Source organism: Entelurus aequoreus, linkage group LG07 (genome assembly GCF_033978785.1).
Source record: "Entelurus aequoreus isolate RoL-2023_Sb linkage group LG07, RoL_Eaeq_v1.1, whole genome shotgun sequence".
NCBI classification, from domain to species: Eukaryota; Metazoa; Chordata; class Actinopteri; order Syngnathiformes; family Syngnathidae; genus Entelurus; species Entelurus aequoreus.
In genome coordinates this window covers 72,523,699-72,543,764 of record NC_084737.1, presented here as the reverse complement: position 1 = coordinate 72,543,764, position 20,066 = coordinate 72,523,699, and the positions used below count along the sequence as shown (strand labels likewise).

The 20,066-nt window shown below is 37.2% G+C and overlaps 1 pseudogene; it reads right to left on the bottom strand.

The window, feature by feature from the left end:
* LOC133654406 (histone-lysine N-methyltransferase PRDM16-like) overlaps positions 1 to 20,066 on the bottom strand; it is a 751,541-nt pseudogene that overhangs the window by 23,572 nt on the left and 707,903 nt on the right.

Below are 20,066 nucleotides of genomic sequence, written 5' to 3'. Positions count from 1 at the left end.
GTTCGGTGTTCAGAAGAAAAATATTGCATCGATCAATGCCAGCTGCATGGCCTGCAGTAATCTGCCACTACGCTCACAAACACACACACACACACACAAACACACAAACACACACACCCACGCGCACACACCCAGTCTTTATCTATTGATGGATTTATCCAGGTGTAGGAGTTTCAGATCAAAGAAGCGTCGCACTCCCCAACACAAAAGAAGGACAAGGTTCAGTCAAATCTTCCGCCCCATCAGTGACACACACACACACACACACACACACACACACACACACACACACACACACACACACACACACACACACACACACACACACACACACACCCCCACACACACAGACGCCAAATTAACAATTTTCTCACCTCACCCACAAATGTATACACTACCATTTTTCCAAGCAGATTAATTGAATGTGTATTTAGGACATGATATGTATACAATATATATATTTTTAAATCAATTAATAAATTCATGGCCAGCTCGATTAATTATTCACGTTGTCGTATTCATGACCGACCGCGAAAGAACGAAACATATGCTTTTTTTTTTTTTTGGTGCTCAAATCTGCAGCGTGCACAAATTTACATTGTGCACGTAAGATGCTAAAAAACACATTATAGCACTGAGTGGTGTGTGTAAATAAATGATGGGCTCATAACTGTGGCTGGGAAAACAAAGGTGGAGCCATTTGCAAGGTACAAACTGCAAAACGCATCAAAAAGCAACAAAGCGCATGACCTTTGCTGGGTCTGGTAGTTCCGTGCAATTTTCGATGGTGCTGCTGATTCCCCCCCCCCCCCCCCCCTCCCCATTTGACATTGTGCAACAGTGGCGGGGGGCACTGATGTGAAAATCTTAAAAGGATTAGGCAGGTTGGTGTCGCCAGCCAATTGGTGCTTGTCAATCTGAGAGGCCCCCGCGTGTTCCTTCTTACTTGCTCGCCTTTTTTCTTTTTCCAAATGTCCCCGGCTTAAATGGACACACTGGCCAGAGTAGTGTGACAGAGTGACAGGTGGCAGGTCAAGACGGAGAGGACGGAGAAAGGAGACAAAAGGGCGGCGAGGAACAGGCGGCCCTGGCAAGCCAGGCACGAGGAGGACCCGGCTATGGAGGCGGGGATTAGGAAACAAATAAGAGCGGAGTGACAAGAATGTGGAAACACACATATGGAAGCGTGTCGTACTACTGTCATGTCGCGTTGCAATGTCCTGTGACATTTCGTCTTGAGGGGCAAGTTGCACTCCTCTTTGGCATCAACATTCTAGTCTTGGGTGTGTGAAGCACAAAATAAACTACTCATATCATAGACCAGTGTTTTTCAACCACTGTGTCGTGAGATACAGTCTGGTGGGCCGTGGGAGATTATGTCATTTCACCTAAATGGGTTAAAAAGATTTTTCACAAACCGCTAATTATAATCCGAAAATAATGTGCCGTTGTTGAGTCTCTGTGCTGTTTAGAGCTCGGCAGAGTAACCATGTAATACTCTTCCATATCAGTAGGTGGCAGCAGGTAGCTAATTGCTTTGAAGATGTCGGAAACACGGTTGGTCGGGATCACAATATGAAGACGACAGCGGGAGGCAGTGTGCAGGTAAAAAGGTGTCTAATGCTTAAACCAAAAATAAACAAAAGGTGAGTGCCCCTAAGAAAAGGTGTTGAAGCTTAGGGAAGGGTATGCAGAACGAAACTAAAATTGAACTGGCTACAAAGTAAACAAAAAACAGAATGCTGGACGACAGCAAAGACTTACTGTGGAGCAAAGACCAAAATGTACATCCGAACATGACTAGGGCTGCAAGTAACGATTAATTTGATCATCGATTAATCTGTCGATTATTACTTTGATTAATCGATTAATAATCGGATAAAAGAGACTAACTACATTTCTATCCTTTCCAGTATTTTATTGAAAAAAAACAGCATACTGGCACCATACTTATTTTGATTATTGTTTCACAGCTGTTTGTACATGTTGCAGTTTATAAATAAAGGTTTATAAAAAAATAAAAAAAATAAAAAAAATAATAAAAAAAATAAAAAATTGCCTCTGCGCATGCGCATAGCATAGATCCAACGAATCAATGACTAAATTAATCGCCAATTATTTTTATAATCGATTTTAATCGATTAGTTGTTGCAGCTCTAAACATGACATGACAATCAACAATGTCCCCACAAAGGAGGATAAAAACAACTGAAATATTCTTGATTGCTAAAACAAAGTAGATGCGGGAAATATCGCTCAAAGGAAGACATGAAACTGCTACAGGAAAATACCAAAAAAAGAGAAAAAGCCACCAAAATGGGAGCACTAGACGAGAACTAAAACACTACACACAGGAAAACAAAAACAAACTCAAAATAAGTCAGGGTGTGATGTGACTGGTGGTGACAGTACACCTACTTTGAGACAAGAGCTATATTAATGCATGCTTGGTTATGGTTTAAAGTCATATCCAACAATTGCGAGAACGACTTTTTACTGTCAACTGAGTTTAGTTTTTTTAATGATTTCTGCTGGTGGTGTGTCTCCGCATTTTTTCAACGCAAAAAATGTGCTTTGGCTCAAAAAAGGTTGAAAAACACTGTCATAGACTACTCAAATCAAACAGTCAGAGTGACTATTATCTTGTTAGCTTAAACCAGGGATGTTCTACTAAACTGTTTTGGGGGCCACATTTACAGAAAGTTAAGGATCACGGTCTGAACTTATCCCTTCACCATTAGTCTTATTTTGTATATTCCGTAGAACCAGTGACTTGTACAAGTAGACATTTGATTTTGGTCTATTTATTTTGTCAGAGTATTTTTAAGAATAAGCTAGTCAAAGATCATCTCTACAATCTAGGAGTCTGTTGCAAAAATCTAAATCCCTCCCAAGTTTTTTTAACTGAACTTGCGGGCCTCGAGTTAAATAGCCCAAACGATTAAAAAGAGGGCACCTAAAATGGAATCTTGAGGAACACTACTAGTATAACTAAAACATTTTAACTAATGACCACTGACTGCATCTGAAGTAAACAATCTACGGTAACACCTTAGGTACAAAAATCCCATTACGAAGAAATTGGAACTGCCAAAAAAAGGAGAGGACTTAAAGGGGTGCCTTGAGGAATGCCTCAGCTATGTAAATCACACATTTGGTTAAAATGTCAATGCAAGGATCTGCCAAAGTGTTTACAGTGGTCCAAGTTCCTCTACAACAGGAACATTTTAAACATTTGCTCTAAAAATGTTGGTCTCACAAGTTTTGAGCTGAATTTGGGGGCCGCTATGGTGTCATTCCCGGAATAACTGGGCCACCAGTTGAATAGGCCTGATTTAGAGACTAAAACTACGTTCACACTGCAGATCAATTCCGATTGTTTTGCCCATATGTGACAAGTATCAGATTTTTTCATATCAATGTGAACACTACAATTCTGAATTTTTAAAATCCAACCCAGGCCTCTTTCATGTGGGGATATGAATGCAACTGCAGTCTGAACAATCATGTCGCATACCATCAAAAAGCGATAAGCGTCATAATTCATCGACAAAATTGATTGTCGCAAAAAGAAATAGTGGACACCAGGCTCCGACTGCTTGCTCACACATGTAGAAGCAAATGTCCCACAAAATGCGAGAGCCAAAATTGTTGACCTTTTTCATCTTAATCTCCTATGCTGAATAATCCGGTTAAGAAAATGTTGACTCCAGTTGAACAAAATCCTTAGAATTGCCACAAATGCACCAGGACTGAGACCTACTAGAATTGGAGCCATGTTTAGTTCCGTAAACACAAGGCATCGCGTGTGACGTCATGGTGTCACGTGCCCATGCCATTCACGTTAGAAATATTTTTATATTTTTCTAAAGATCGCATTTACAACAAAGCCCGAAATAGGTATCATAGTGGGAACGTAGCCTAAGAAACTTTCTTAAAATCCGGTTCTTTCTTTGTGTTTTCAACACATTGGAGTAAACCATTTTTCTACTGTTCTGTACTAAAGCCCGGACAATAGTAAAGTTTGGGTACGGACAGGAAACAGAGCTGGAAACATTGAAGATGTTTGAGACAGAATCGAAAGCATTACAGGTTGTAAATTAACCATTATCTGTAAAAATATTGCAACGCCTGACATTCACTAAAGCTTGTAGAGTATAAATACTTTGGATGCACCATGCTCTCAGAGAGGAGTTGTCCCATCGAAGTCTGTAAGAATGAACTGATAACGCCTTCTAAAGTCTTCTAAATCAATCCGAACAGTCCAGTTGCCATCGATTCAATACCCTGAGAATGCAAAACATGCTTCTGGCCTGTCAATCATTCTGAATATTTCAACCAATCAGATTGTGGGAAAGTCACAATGCTATGATCAATCTGCCATATTGTCCCACAAACAATCAGGCATTCAGACAAACACTGTGAATCAACATAAATTATGTTTTTTTTTTTTTAGAAAAATGGTTCTTAGGTGTGCACGGGGCACTTATAATGCGTATATACAATATCTGGGGAGATTGGAAGGTGCAAAACTTTCCATTTGCAAAACTGAAGACAAATGATGAGAAATGTCATTGTTGGACCAAAGCTTGTGAGAGACGGCATTTTTAGCTGAACTGAAGAGCATCAACAAGTTTGTTTGAAGGTTAGTTCAGTGATTGGATGAATAATTCAGGAACTCCAATAGTTACAACATTACGTCACACATAGGAATACACAATTTACTTTTCTTTAGTTGTTTTGATTGTCGATGACACGTCGGCCTGTGTGTGTGGCTACAGTCCTACTGAAGAAACATTGGTTTTGTAGGAATGGTAAAAAAGTAAATTGTGGTGAAAGGTAACGCTTTTTACGTGACTTCCTTCCTTCATTATGGCTACCTTAAGGGTGATTATAAAAATAGTAGCATAAGGAATCGTAATTTTCCTTTTTACTGAGGAATTCGAATGTGCACTTCCTTAAGGGCTACATAACATGCCATGGTGGTGCTTTGGTCAAAAATGTTGAATATATTTTGTTTTGCAGACAATCTTCAAGCTGCTCTCTAACAATATCCTCATAATTTTTTATGTGATTTATTTATTTACTATTTACGTGCCTCCACTTTGACCGTGTCTTCTCCACGTCAGCCATGTTGTAGTTTTTAGCGCGTTCATATCAAGTCTACTGTATAATATAACATAATAATATAATACATCCGTATATATTATATACTGTATATATAATACGTAAATATTACATATATATTATATTTTATATTGCTACTATGGTACATTTTTAGTCTACTTTAAACCTTTTGTTTTCACCTTCTTTTTGTGCATTATCCTTTCCATCCTTTGTAACTGAGCTACCGTGTGAAACAATTTCCCTTGTGGATCAATAAAGTTTGTCTAAGTCTAAATATAAATTAGAACTTTACGCTACTTTTTATTAGAAATGGTAACAGCGGAAAATGCATGTGCATGTACGAGCCAGTCTGCCCCACAACAAGGGGATGGAGGAAAAATAAGGAGCTTGTTGACTACAACTAGATAAAAATGGCAGACTCGCACAAAGCTCTTTGGGTAAACCTTCACCATATATGGAGATATCTGCCGAGGTAACAATAGAAAAATATGTCACTAAAGCCTCAAATTCCAAACGGCTTGTTTGGATAAAAGCAACAATTTTAATAAATATCTCCGCCACGCTTCCATGGTTTGATTTCCCATTTTTTTGGAATCCAAAAACACAAAAGCAGGTACTAACAGGTAAGAAAAATTGGTGTTGCATAATAGGGGCCCTTTAAGTGATTGCTGGGCCAGATTTTCAGCATAGGGCTGAAAATATATGCTTAATTTGTCTGAAATGCGGGCGAGCATGACGTCACTAACCAAGGGGGCGCATTAGAAGCGTCCATGAACTGGATGCATGAGAATAATAACAGACACGAACCTTTAAGGAGCTGAAAAAGAAGGGTAGTTGGTCTCCTGTTTGCAGATAAAAGGCGTTCTTATGGGGACATACTAACTAACTCTAGCAACATGTTCCGTACAGTAAGTGGTCAGCATACTTGCCAACCCTCCCGTTTTTAGCGGGAGAATCCCGTTATTCACCGCCTCTCCCGACAACCTCCCGGCAGAGATTTTCTCCCGACAAACTCCCCGGTATTCAGCCGGAGCTGGAGGCCACGCCCCCTCCAGCTCAATGCGGACCTGAGACTGAGTGGGGACAGCCTATTCTCACGTCCGCTTTCCCACAATATAAACACGCTTGCAAGTTCCAAAACGAATGGAAACAAGAATTTCAGTTCATCCAGGACAGTTCGAAGGGGAAAGGTGTATGTTGCCTGTAAATATGTAGAACAGACTTCTCCATTGAACACGGTGGCCGAAATGATTTCTCAGTCATGAACAGAGAAGTTAAACAGGACAATACTGCCATCTAATGGATAGATAATTCAAGTATTTCTTTTATGTAAATAAAATAAATATATATATATAGCTAGAATTCACTGAAAGTCAAGTATTTCATACATATATATATATATATATATATATATATATATATATATATATATATATATATATATATATATATATATATATATATATATATATATATATATATATATATACATACATATATATATATACATACGTATATATATATACATATATATACATACATATATATATATGTATATATATATATATATATATATATATATATATACATATATATATACATATATATATATATATATATATATATATATATACATATATATATATATACATATATATACATATGTATATATATATATACATATGTATATATATATACACATATGTATATATATATATATATATATATATATATATATATATATATATATGAAATATATACGAAATACTCGAGTTGGTGAATTCTAGCGGCAAATAACCACGCCCCCAACCACGCCCCCCGCCCCCTACCCCCACCTCCCGATATTAGAGGTCTCAAGGTTGGCAAGTATGGTGGTCAGTCACTGGCTTTAATCCTTACCTATCTCTACTTACATTCCCATTAGGCCGTTTGGGTTAATAGAAACAGATCGAGGTCAAATTGCTTTCTCACTACAACTGAAACACTTTTGATTGGAACCGGTCCAAGACCACCTCTGTTATTTTGGTCCAGACCCGAGTTCTATTACTGTATTTACACCTGACAAAACAAACCACACCAAGTGGGGAAAGAAGCTTGAGTTCGATTAAGGGTCTGTTTAAACAGGAACAATTTATCTTTTTATTTTAACTGCCTGTCCTACCGATTGTATTTAAAATCCCATTTCTAACATTCTACTCCGGCTGTAAAACACGTACTCTGCTACATCTCTTATGGTTTAAAAACACGTCTGTTCTTTTAGTAATGTTTTTAATATGACTGACAAAGATATCAAGTTAATATGTGATTAATCACAAACAAATATGGCATTAATTATGTACAGCTGCAGATTAATTGTGCATTTTATTTTAAACACAGATGCTCTTTTGCCTTAACATGGGTTGTTTTACAGTCAGTGATGTCAGTGTTGACCCTTTAAACAAAATTTAGGAATCTTTCTCTTTGAAAAACAACAGCAGCATTCTATTAAAATCTCTGTAGGTTTTCCTTTTAACCTTTGATGTTGCTGAAAAATACTTTTTCTATTAATCTTTTTTTTAAATCACGTTTTAATGACCTCTTACTTGTCTCTCCGGCCCTCTAGAACAGGGGTCCCCAAACTATACGGCCCGCCAGCGTCCAAAACCCGGCCCGCGAGAAGTCCCAAGTTAAAAAAAATAAAATCATATATATATACACATATTTTTTTTTAATTAAAAAAAAAAAATCTGTCCTTTCTAATCCATTTTCTACTGCTTGTTACTCTCGGTGTCTCCTAACTGCTCAGGCAAATCATATTGTCTAAAGATGCATTTTTCCATCGATAACGTGACATCATCGCACTCTGAATATATATATATATATATATATATATATATATATATATATATATATATATATATATATATATATATATATATATATATATACAGTATATACACTACCGTTCAAAAGTTTGGGGTCACTTTTGAACGGTAGTGTATATATATATATATACACACAAAAGTTTGGGGTCACCCAAACAATTTTGTGGAATAGCCTTCATTTCTAAGAACAAGAATAGACTGTTGAGTTTCAGATGAAAGTTCTCTTTTTCTGGCCATTTTCAGCGTTTAATTGACCCCACAAATGTGATGCTCCAGAAACTCAATTATCAACTATACGGCCCGCCAGCGTCCAAAACCCGGCCCGCGAGAAGTCCCAAGTTAAAAAAAATAAAATCATATATATATACACATATTTTTTTTTTATTAAAAAAAATAAATCTGTCCTTTCTAATCCATTTTCTACTGCTTGTTACTCTCGGTGTCTCCTAGCTGCTCAGGCAAATCATATTGTCTAAAGATGCATTTTTCCATCGATAACGTGACATCATCGCACTCTGAATATATATATATATATATACTATATATATATATATATATATATATATATATATATATATATATATATATATATATATATATATATATATATATATATATATATATATATATATATATATATACAGTATATACACTACCGTTCAAAAGTTTGGGGTCACTTTTGAACGGTAGTGTATATATATATATATATATATACACACACTACCGTTCAAAAGTTTGGGGTCACCCAAACAATTTTGTGGAATAGCCTTCATTTCTAAGAACAAGAATAGACTGTCGAGTTTCAGATGAAAGTTCTCTTTTTCTGGCCATTTTCAGCGTTTAATTGACCCCACAAATGTGATGCTCCAGAAACTCAATCTGCTCAAAGGAAGGTCAGTTTTGTAGCTTCTGTAACGAGCTAAACTGTTTTCAGATGTTTGAACATGATTGTTTTCTAATCATCAATTAGCCTTCTGAGCCAATGAGCAAACACATTGTACCATTAGAACACTGGAGTGATAGTTGCTGGAAATGGGCCTCTATACACCTATGTAGATATTGCACCAAAAGCCAGACATTTGCAGGTAGAATAGTCATTTACCACATTAGCAATGTATAGAGTGTATTTCTTTAAAGTTAAGACTAGTTTAAAGTTATCTTCATTGAAAAGTACAGTGCTTTTCCTTCAAAAATAAGGACATTTCAATGTGACCCCAAACTTTTGAACGGTAGTGTATATACCAGAGGTGGGACCAAGTCATTGCTTTGCAAGTCACAAGTAAGTCTCAAGTCTTTGCCCTCAAGTCTCGAGTCAAGTCCCGAGTCAAGACAGGCAAGTCCCGAGTCAAGTCCAAAGTCAAGACTGGAAAGTCTCAAGTCGAGTCCCAAGTCCTGCATTTTGAGTTTCGAGTCCTTTCAAGTCCTTTTAACCACAGACTAATATTTTTACACAGATTGTGTATGCTTTTAAAACACTGTATTTATGTATTAAAACAAGTGCATTTGAAATTGCAGGAAAAAAAATAGTGCTGACATTGCAATTCATAATAGCACTATTAACCAGTCATTTTAATAGTTTAAACAATTTTAAACATTTAACTCATTCCTTTCCAGAATAAACACATTTGCAAAAACAAACATTAACATACTATTGGTTGTATTTTATGAAAATAATATTACCACAGAGTTGAGAAGGAGCAAAGATCTTCAATATTTGTATGTGAAAATCACAAATAAATCTTCTGGGGGAGGATGACGCCCCTACAGGGGTTTGGTTTACAAACTTTCAGCCCCACCTAAAACAAAATTCACCAGCCGCCACTGATTATGATGCAAAATATAAGACAATACTTTCTTAACAGTATAATTGTAACCAGGAATAAGTCTTCAAATAACAATATTCAAATACTAACATTGTTGGGTAAGACAGCATTTGGTTTTATTCTGAATTTAGTGAAACAAATTGGTGGTTTTAGCTGGTATAATGACTTTCAGGTGTTTATATATGTTTAAGTATTTGGCAGACGCTTTTATCCAAAGCGACATACATAAAAAATACATACATAACAATCACTGTAAACATGATCATTTAAGGGAAGAATGTAATACAAAATATCAATACAAAGTGTCAAGACAGAATAAACTCTCTGCTGCTGCAGCAACAGAGATACAGTCTATAGGTCTCTAAGATATATAGATATCTAATGTATTCATACATTGTTTATGTAGGACATACGCATGTATATATAACCTAATCATATTGTTTCTTCAATTTAAAAATAGCTTACCGTTTTTTCCCCCTTCTCTGGGATTATATTCCCAGTTTTGATCTCGGACGTCTGGTCACTTATAGCGTATAAGAATATTATATTACTGTTAAGCAAACTATGAATAATAAAACTCGCCAAAACATGTGTCCGTTATCATAGCTACACGTATGACAAAAAAACGCGTGAAAATCAGTGGTATTCAGTGAGGTAAAATGAATTAAATGCGCTGACAGTTCATTGCTCCTGCCAAATGAATTGCACTGAGTGGACCGACTCACCACTCCAAGATGGCGGCCCCGCGTCTCGTCTGCGCCAGTAGACAGTAGCGCTCGATGCTGCGTACCCTTAGAACATGTCTATGGTTATAACGTTAGCAGTGAGTTTACAGCCTCACTGATTTAACTACACAGCAAATAAAAGTCATGTTACTTAGCCAATAAACGTTATCTTACATTCAAAACTTACCCTTCTTTGTGCATCTTCAAATGTCGAACGAAGTTGGAAGTTGTTGCGTCTCCGTCTGTAATATTCGAACTGCGTGATTTGCATACGCAATTCGTTTTTTGTTGACCAAGTCGTAGTTTTTGTACCCGAACGAAACCAACTTTGGCATAATTGTTTCTCTCTGCCGCATTGTTTGACAACTCTTGGTCGGTGGTTGTCCTGCAATTTGATTGGATGAATGCTGTATGATGAAAACAACGTATAACTAATTTGATTGGCTGTTGTACTGACAGCGCACCAGCTGACAAGCAGCACACACGCTGATAGACAGACACACGCGTACAAAATGAAAGCTACGGAGCGCTCCCAAATAACTTTTTAAGCTTTGGGTTTTGGGGAAAGTAGCAAGTCATGTCAAGTCAAAAGGCTCAAGTCCAAGTGAAGTCACAAGTCATTGATGTTAAAGTCTAAGTCGAGTTGCAAGTCTCTTTACATTTTGTCAAGTCGAGTCTAAAGTCATCAAATTCATGACTCGAGTCTGACTCGAGTCCAAGTCATGTGACTCGAGTCCACACCTCTGGTATATACTGTTTGAAGCCCGGCCCCCGGCCAAATTTCTTTAACCCAATGCCGCCCCCGAGTCAACCCATGCACTAGAAACTTTGAGATTGTAGAACAAAATGTGTCAAACTCTAGACCCAGCTAGCGAAAGCCTGGAAATAATGTCTGTCAAAAGGACATTTCATATTTTTGGATAAATGTATTTAAATTCTGACAGAATGAATGCAGTTCTTAACTCAATATTATTTGGTACAACAAGCAATTTCAACCGTTTTTTTGGTCATAGAAACCCTTTTCAAATTAACTTCTACATCTATCTGCTTGTCACTTTGACTTCTGATTCCAAAGCAAGTTTTCCATCAATTTGTTGGAACACAATTACAATAATCAAATTTAAGGGCAATTTTTGTAAAAAAAAAAAAAAAAAAATCAGTCCCTCCAGGATTTTGCAAGCTTTTTTGTAAATGTTGCAGCCTAAAATGCCTGATTTATCTGCAGCATTTTTTTATACTTTTTCTAAAAATTGCAGAGATTGGGTGAACTTAATTTGCGGAGATTGGTTGAATTTGCGTGGACTGGCACGATCACAACATCGTGAAATCCTGATATCATAAAGAGGCCTTCTGAGGGCTTCCGTAATGAGTTTCACACCCCTCTTCTAGAACTATAAAGTGCCGTATAAATACAAGTAATTACAATTACTACTATTATTAGTGCAAATATGAGTGAGGAGACTCAGACTGGCGTGCTCGGTGCAGAATTTCACTTCAAAATAAACCCAGACAGGACTTTAAGTAAACTGCCACCCGTTTTTTCAGCAAAAAATGACTTGCATTCAAGTACCGTATTTTTCGGACTATAAGTCACAGTTTTTTTCACAGTTTGGCCGGGGGTGCGACTTATACTCAGGAGCGACTTATGTGTGAAATGGTTAACAAATTACCGTAAAATATCAAATAATATTATTCAGCTCATTCACGTAAGAGACTAGACGTATAAGATTTCATGGGATTTAGCGATTAGGAGTGACAGATTGTTTGGTAAACATATAGCATGTTCTATATGTTATAGTTATTTGAATGACTCTTACCATAATATGTTACGTTAACATACCAGGCACGTTCTCAGTTGGTTATTTATGCGCCATATAATGTACACTTATTCAGCCTGTTGTTCACTATTCTTTATTTATTTTAAATTGCCTTTCAAATGTCTATTCTTGGTGTTTGGTTTTATCAAATACATTTCCCCAAAAAATGCGACATATACTCCAGTGTGACTTATGTATGTTTTTTCCCTTCTTTATTATGCATTTTCGGCAGGTGCGACTTGTACTCCGAAGAATACGGTAAACAAAAGTGTTAGCAATTGCTATGTAATGGAAAAGGGATAGGATTAAATAAATTTTGCTTCTTTGTGCTCCTTTTCGAACATTGGAAATTGTGATGTGTTCGAAATAAACTCAAAACTAAACCAAACCAAACAATTTAAAAATGTTTGTGTCAAAATATTGTGATTTTTTTTAAATATAATTTACTGTGGTTAATTAGGATTAACCCAAATACAAAAGTGTGATTAATCTGATTTAAAAAAATCATTTAACAGCTCAAGTTTTTACACAAAAAAACACTCATTCAAAGAACTAGTAAAAATTCATAGTGTGAAAGCGCTTGAAAAAGTTAAATATTCCTCTACTGCTTATCCTATTCAGGGTCTAGCCTGAGCTGGAGCCTATCTCTGCTGACTTTGGGTACACCCTAGACCAGGCCTGGGCAATTATTTGGACTCGGGGGCTAAATTTAGAGAAAAAAATTTGTCTGGGGGCCGGTATATCTATTTTTAGGAACACTAATCTGTCTGATTGAATGCTAAAAACGTTATGACAGACCGCCTTAAAAAACTGAATGGAATTTTTCATTTTTTTACTGAATGAGACACCCAGAATGTACATGAAACAAAAGAATGTGGGATTTACAATATTAACTATGAATGATAAAACACTGAATATTGACAGCATATGAACGTCACATGCCCTTTCAATTGACACGCAACAAACACAGTGAAATATGAACGCGAAGGGTAAAAAAAAACCCCACCTACAATCTGATATACACTATATTGCCAAAAGTATTTGGCCATGTATTTTTTTAAAAAAATAATTTTTTTTTTTTTTTTTTTACATAAATTGATACAATCATGTGTGCTTACGGACTGTATCCCTGCAGACTGTATTGATCTATATTGATATATAATGTATATATTGTGTTTTTTATGTTGATTTCATTAAAAAAAAAAAAAAAAACAAAAAAAAACATTTTTTTTTTTTTTTTACATTTCTTGTGCGGCCCGGTACCAATCGGTCCGCGGACCGGTACCGGGCCGCGGCCCGGTGGTTGGGGACCACAAGTGTAAAGTACGTCGCCACTGGACTCTATAGCAGTGGAGACGCCTTCTCCGGACTGATGAGTCACGCTTTTCCATCTGGCAATCTGATGGACCAGTCTGGGTTTGGAGATTGCCAGGAGAACGGTACATTTCGGACTGCATTGTGCCAAGTGAGAAATTTGGTGGAGGAGGAATTATGGTGTTGGGTTGTTTTTCAGAAGTTGGGCTTGGCCTCTTAGTTCCAGTGAACTTTGAATGCTCCAGGATACCAAAACATTTTGGACAATTCCATGGGATGGCACTTCAAGTTCATAAGTGAGTAAAGGCAGGTGGCCAAATACTTTTGGCAATGTTGTAAAAATCTTCTTCCGCGTCGGTCCCTGACACCCGCATTTCAGGCTGGCTGCTCATGAAACACTCGGTGGAAACAAACCACGCCCACATTGCTTGGTGCCTTGTCTGAGCTGCTGTGATGTATATTACCGTAGTAACTAGTATATCATGCAAAAGCACAGATTCCAACTATTGAAATACTTTGTACAGTTCAAGACTTCCGGTAATTTAAAGACATCACTGCACATCATAATGACAGCTACTGTCCGGTGGGGCCAGATTGAAAAGCTAAACGGGCCTTAATTTGCCCGGGTCTGCCCTAGACCAGGGGTGTCCAAACTTTTTCCACTGAGGGCCGTACACTGAAAAATCAAAGCAAGCGGGGGCCATTTTGATATTTTTTATTTTAAAAACCAATACAATATATGTATAAAAAAAGATACATTTAGGCCTCCACTCAGGCTTGATCCCGGGGACCCCAAAGGGTTTTGGTCAACAAAAAAAAAATTAAAAATGTGTCATTATTTAGTATTGATATTATTATTATCATTATTCAAGGTTCAAATCTCTAGATCAACATTAGGTCTATCTGTCAATATAACGCTTTTAAAGATTGAAGTTGTATGCCATTTTTGTCAAGGAAAACTGTGTTTTTTATGGAAAAAAAACACAAAATATGCAATATTTTCCCCCAATAAAATTTCTAAAGTGGAATATTTGAGATTATATAATAATTGGAGTCTTAAAAAGGTCAATAACTCATAACAACATTGATTTTAATTCATTATTTTTTGAGCAATGACACTTAAAAAAAAAAAAGTCCCACTAAAATTATTGGGGATCCAAAAGGGCACTGCTCAATAAAGTTTAAAAAAATAAATCCAACATTTTTTTTAAACTTTTACCACAATAGTCTCAAGATCAACTTCAGATCTATCCGTCAATTATAAGTTTTATTGTTTTTTGTTTGTCCGTTTTAGGCCCTTCTTTAAAAAACTTTGTTTTTTAAATGGCAACCAAAAAATATGCAACATTTTCCCCCCAAAATATCTCAAAGTGGAATATTTAATGTGAAGTAAATGGAGCTTTGAATAGGTCAATAATTCATAATGACGTTGATTTTGATTCATTATTATTTTATAAAGAAAGAAACTGCCTGGATGGCAGCTTTGTGTTATTAGAGTAAATAATGCAACATTTTCTTGTTACATTTCACCTGTTTGCTCTTTTATAACACTTTTTATGTTTTCAATGTTTTTTTCATCGTATTTTTAGAATGTGCCGTGGGGCCGTTAAAAAATTACCTGCGGGCCACGCTTTGGACACCCCTGCCCTAGACTTAACAGGACAGGACCAACAACCATTAATGCTCACCACTATGAATACAATAGAGTACTTAACCTAACATGCATATTTCTGGACTATGGGAGAACCTGGAGAAAAACCTACTACACACGAACATGCAAACCTCACACATTCCGATGCATTCATTCAAATTTTCACCCGAGCGATGAAAGATGTAAAATAAATGGATCGTCCCGCTATTTGGAATAATGGTTTTATGGGTCCTAGGAGTGTTGGTCTATTCTCTCAGCCTTGTTACATGGGTCATTTCCTAATAGCCTGGCAACTGGCCCAGCCACACAATAGAGCCATTCCTTGGTCATTACCAGCAAACATATTTTGCAGCCACAATGGCAACACACACACACACACACACACATTCTAATGGAACCTGCTAATCACTCTTAATGGATGGGAAGCAGGAAAGCCAAGCAGCATTGGACCAACATTGTGTCTCATATGTGGACCATGAATCAAAGCGCCATGCTCACCTGGTCTCCGGTGAGGTGGCAGGCGGCGAGGTTTTGCTCCTCAAACGAGGGGGCGGAGCGGACGTACTTGAGCCAGCTGTTGCTAGGGGCGTCCGGGCCTGTGTCCAGAGCGAACTTGATGTTGCCCATGTCGTCCACCACCTGTAGGAGAGAGCGGGAGGTTAATGATGCTCGATAAAGTTCACTCCATGGCGAAAGCGTTACGTCTGCTTGTGAGGGCTGACACTGCATTACGTGATGTCAGTCAACTTTAATGGCCTACTGACCCCCACTACTACCGACCACGCAGTCTGATAGTTTATATATCAATGATGAAATCTAGGGATGTCCGATAATGGCTTTTTGCCGATATCCGATATTCCGATATTGTCCAACTCTTCAATTACCGATACCGATATCAACCGATATATGCAGTCGTGGAATTAACACATCATTATGCCTAATTTGGACAACCAGGTATGGTGAAGATAAGGTACTTTTTAAAAAAATGAGTAAAATAAGATAAATAAATTAAAAACATTTTCTTGAATAAAAAAGAAAGTACAACAATATAAAAACAGTTACATAGAAACTAGTAATGAATGAAAATGAGTAAAATTAACTGTTAAAGGTTAGTACTATTAGTGGACCAGCAGCACGCACAATCATGTGTGCTTACGGACTGTATCCCTTGCAGACTGTATTGATATATATTGATATATAATGTAGGAACCAGAATATTAATAACAGAAAGAAACAACCCTTTTGTGTGAATGAGTGTAAATGGGGGGAGGGAGGTTTTTTGGGTTGGTGCACTAATTGTAAGTGTATCTTGTGTTTTTTATGTTGATTTAATTAATTAAAAAAAAAAAAAAAAAAAAAAAGCGATACCGATAATAAAAAAAACGATACCGATAATTTCCGATATTACATTTTAACGCATATATCGGCCGATAATATCGGCAGGCCAATATTATCGGACATCTCTAATGAAATCTTAACATTGCAACACATGCCAATACGGCCGGGTTAGATTAGTAAAGTGCAATTTTAAATTTCCCGCGAAATATCCTGCTGAAAACGTCACAGATTGTAGAGGACATTTTGGGACAGCATTGTGGCCAGCTATTAAGTCGTCTGTTTTCATCGCAAAATTCCACAGTATTCTGGACATCTGTGTTGGTGAATCTTTTCAATGAACAATGGAGACAGCAAAGAAGAAAGCTGTAGGTGGGAAGCGGTGTATTAGCGGCCGGCTGCAGCAACACAAACACGTAGCCGGTGTTTCATTGTTTACATTCCCGAAAGATGACAGTCAAGCTTTACCATTGGCCTGTGGAGAACTGGGACAACAGAGACTCTTACCAGGAGGACTTTGAGTTGGATACGCAGACGCGGGACCGTGAGTACGCAGCTGCGGCTTCCAAACATTTGATCGGTTGCCCGTACGTGCGTGCCGCTATGTGCATGTCACGTACGTAACTTTGGGGACTTTGGTGAAATATATGTGCTGTATGAACTTTGGGGGGGTGAACGGTACTTTGGGCTGTGGGATTGAGTGTGTTGTGCGGGTGTTTGATTTGTATTGGCGGGTTATATGGACGGGAGGGGGGAGGTGTTTGTTATGCGGGATTAATTTGTGGCATATTAAATATAAGCCTGGTTGTGTTGTGGCTAATAGAGTATATATATGTCTTGTGTTTGTTTACTGTTTTAGTCATTCCCAGCTGAATATCAGGTCCCACCCGCCTCTCACAGCATATTCCCTATCTGAATCGCTTCCACTGTTGTTGATATTATTCATTTTTGTTTGATTACTTTTGGATTGTTTTGTGTCATGTTTGTGTGTCCTCTCAATTCCTCTGTTTGTTGCTATTCTGAATGTTATGTTGTGTTATTCTAAGTGCTATGTTGGAATTCTTATTAATATTGTAATATTGATACTGTTGTTGATATTATTCATTTTTGTTTGATTACTTTTGGATTGTTTTGTGTCATGTTTGTGTGTCCTCTCAATAGCTCTGTTGGTTGCTATTCTGAATGTTATGTTGTGTTATTCTGAGTGCTATGTTGGAATTCTTATTAATATTGATACTGTTGTTGATATATATTCATTTGTGTTTGACTACTTTTGGATTGTTTTGTGTTATGTTTGTGTGTCCTCTCAATTGGTCTGTTGGTTGCTATTCTGAGTGTTATGTTGTGTTATTCTAAGTGCTATGTTGGAATTCTTATTAATATTGTAATATTGATACTGTTGTTGATATTATTCATTTTTGTTTGATTACTTTTGGATTGTTTTGTGTCATGTTTGTGTGTCCTCTCAATTGCTCTGTTGGTTGCTATTCTGAGTGTTATGTTGTGTTATCCTGAGTGCTATGTTGGAATTCTTATTAATATTGATACCGTTGTTGATGTACAGTATATTCATTTGTGTTTGACTACTTTTGGATTGTTTTCTGTCATGTTTGTGTGTCCTCTCAATTGGTCTGTTGGTTGCTATTCTGAGTGTTATGTTGTGTTATCCTGAGTGCTATGTTGGAATTCTTATTAATATTGATACTGTTGTTAATATTATTCATTTTTGTTTGACTAATTTTGGATTGTTTTGTGTCATGTTTGTGTGTCCTCTAAATTCCTCTGTTGGTTGCTATTCTGAATGTTATGTTGTGTTATTCTGAGTATTATGTTGGAATTCTTATTAATATTGATACTGTTGTTGATATATATTCATTTTTGTTTGACAACTTTTGGATTGTTTTGTGTCATGTTTGTGTGTCCTCTCAATTCCTCTGTTGGTTGCTATTCTGAGTGTTATGTTGTGTTATTCTGAGTGCTATGTTGGAATTCTTATTAATATTGATACTGTTGTTGATATTATTCATTTTTGTTTGATTACTTTTGGATTGTTTTGTGTTATCTGAGTGTTGCTGGGCCGGGTTCGGTTTTGGAATTGGAATTGTACTCCATCCATCCATCCATTTCCTACCGCTTATCCCTTTCGGGTCGCTGGAGCCTATCACAGCTGCATTTGGGCGGGAGGCGGCGTACACCCTGGACAAGTCACCACCTCATCACAGGGCCAACACAGATAGACAGACAACCTTCACACTCACATTTATGGTATTATTGTGTATTGTGTTGTTGGATTGATTAATAAAATAAATAAATAAAATAAAGGAATAAAACACGGTGTGATCCTTCTTTAACACTTTACCTTTTTGTCTCCTTCTCAATTTCACGTATAAGCAGCACCGTGCGCTGGGTAGCATGTCACGACCAGACAACACAGGCTGACCAGGGTGCTTGTATTGGGTTTGTGTCATTCATAAATAAAACGTATCAATAAGATAAAACAGGGAAGGCCTAGCCCGACTATTTTTTTTTTTTTTTTTCCCAAGCTCATCTGCTCCACCAAGCCATAGTCCCAAAGCTCCAGTTTCACCCCCACGCTGCGTGTAACAGCACACTGGTGTGTATCCTCTGGAGACAGAGCAACAGGGCCAATTACAACTCCCAATCAGCCTGGCCGATAGGCGTCGCCTGCCCCCCTTTTGCAGTGAGCGTGACGCTCCTGATCGCAGCCTGCATGAAGGAAATCAAGGTGTGATAGAGAAGAACCAACAAACCGCTTGACGTTTTTAGATGCGCATACGGTCCATGAACTCTGGCAGCGTTTCCACCCTCCCCAAAAAAGGCATGTTGTTTTTCCAGCTCGTAAAAGTGTGAATGGTCATGTTCTTGATGTGCGGCTGACAGGGAGTTTTGTTATTTTGTACCAAAAAACATTTTGTTTCTCATTATTAAAAACTAAAACTAATTATTAAAATTAGTTTTAGTACAAAACATGCAAATTGCAAGTTTGATTACCGTATTTTTCGGACTATAAGTCACAGTTTTTTTTTCATAGTTTGGCCGGGGGTGCGACTTATACTCAGGAGCGACTTATGTGTGAAATTATTAACACATTACCGTAAAATATCAAATAATATTATTTAGCTCATTCACATAAGAGACTAGACGTATAAGATTTCACGGGATTGAGCGATTAGGAGTGACAGATTGTTTGGTAAACGTATAGCATGTTCTATATGTTGTAGTTGTTTGAATGACTCTTACCATAATATGTTACGTTACCATACCAGGCACGTTCTCAGTTGGTTATTTATGCCTCATATAACGTACACTTATTCACTATTCTTAATTTATTTTAAATTGCCTTTCAAATGTCTATTCTTGGTGTTGGGTTTTATCTAGGGATGTAAATG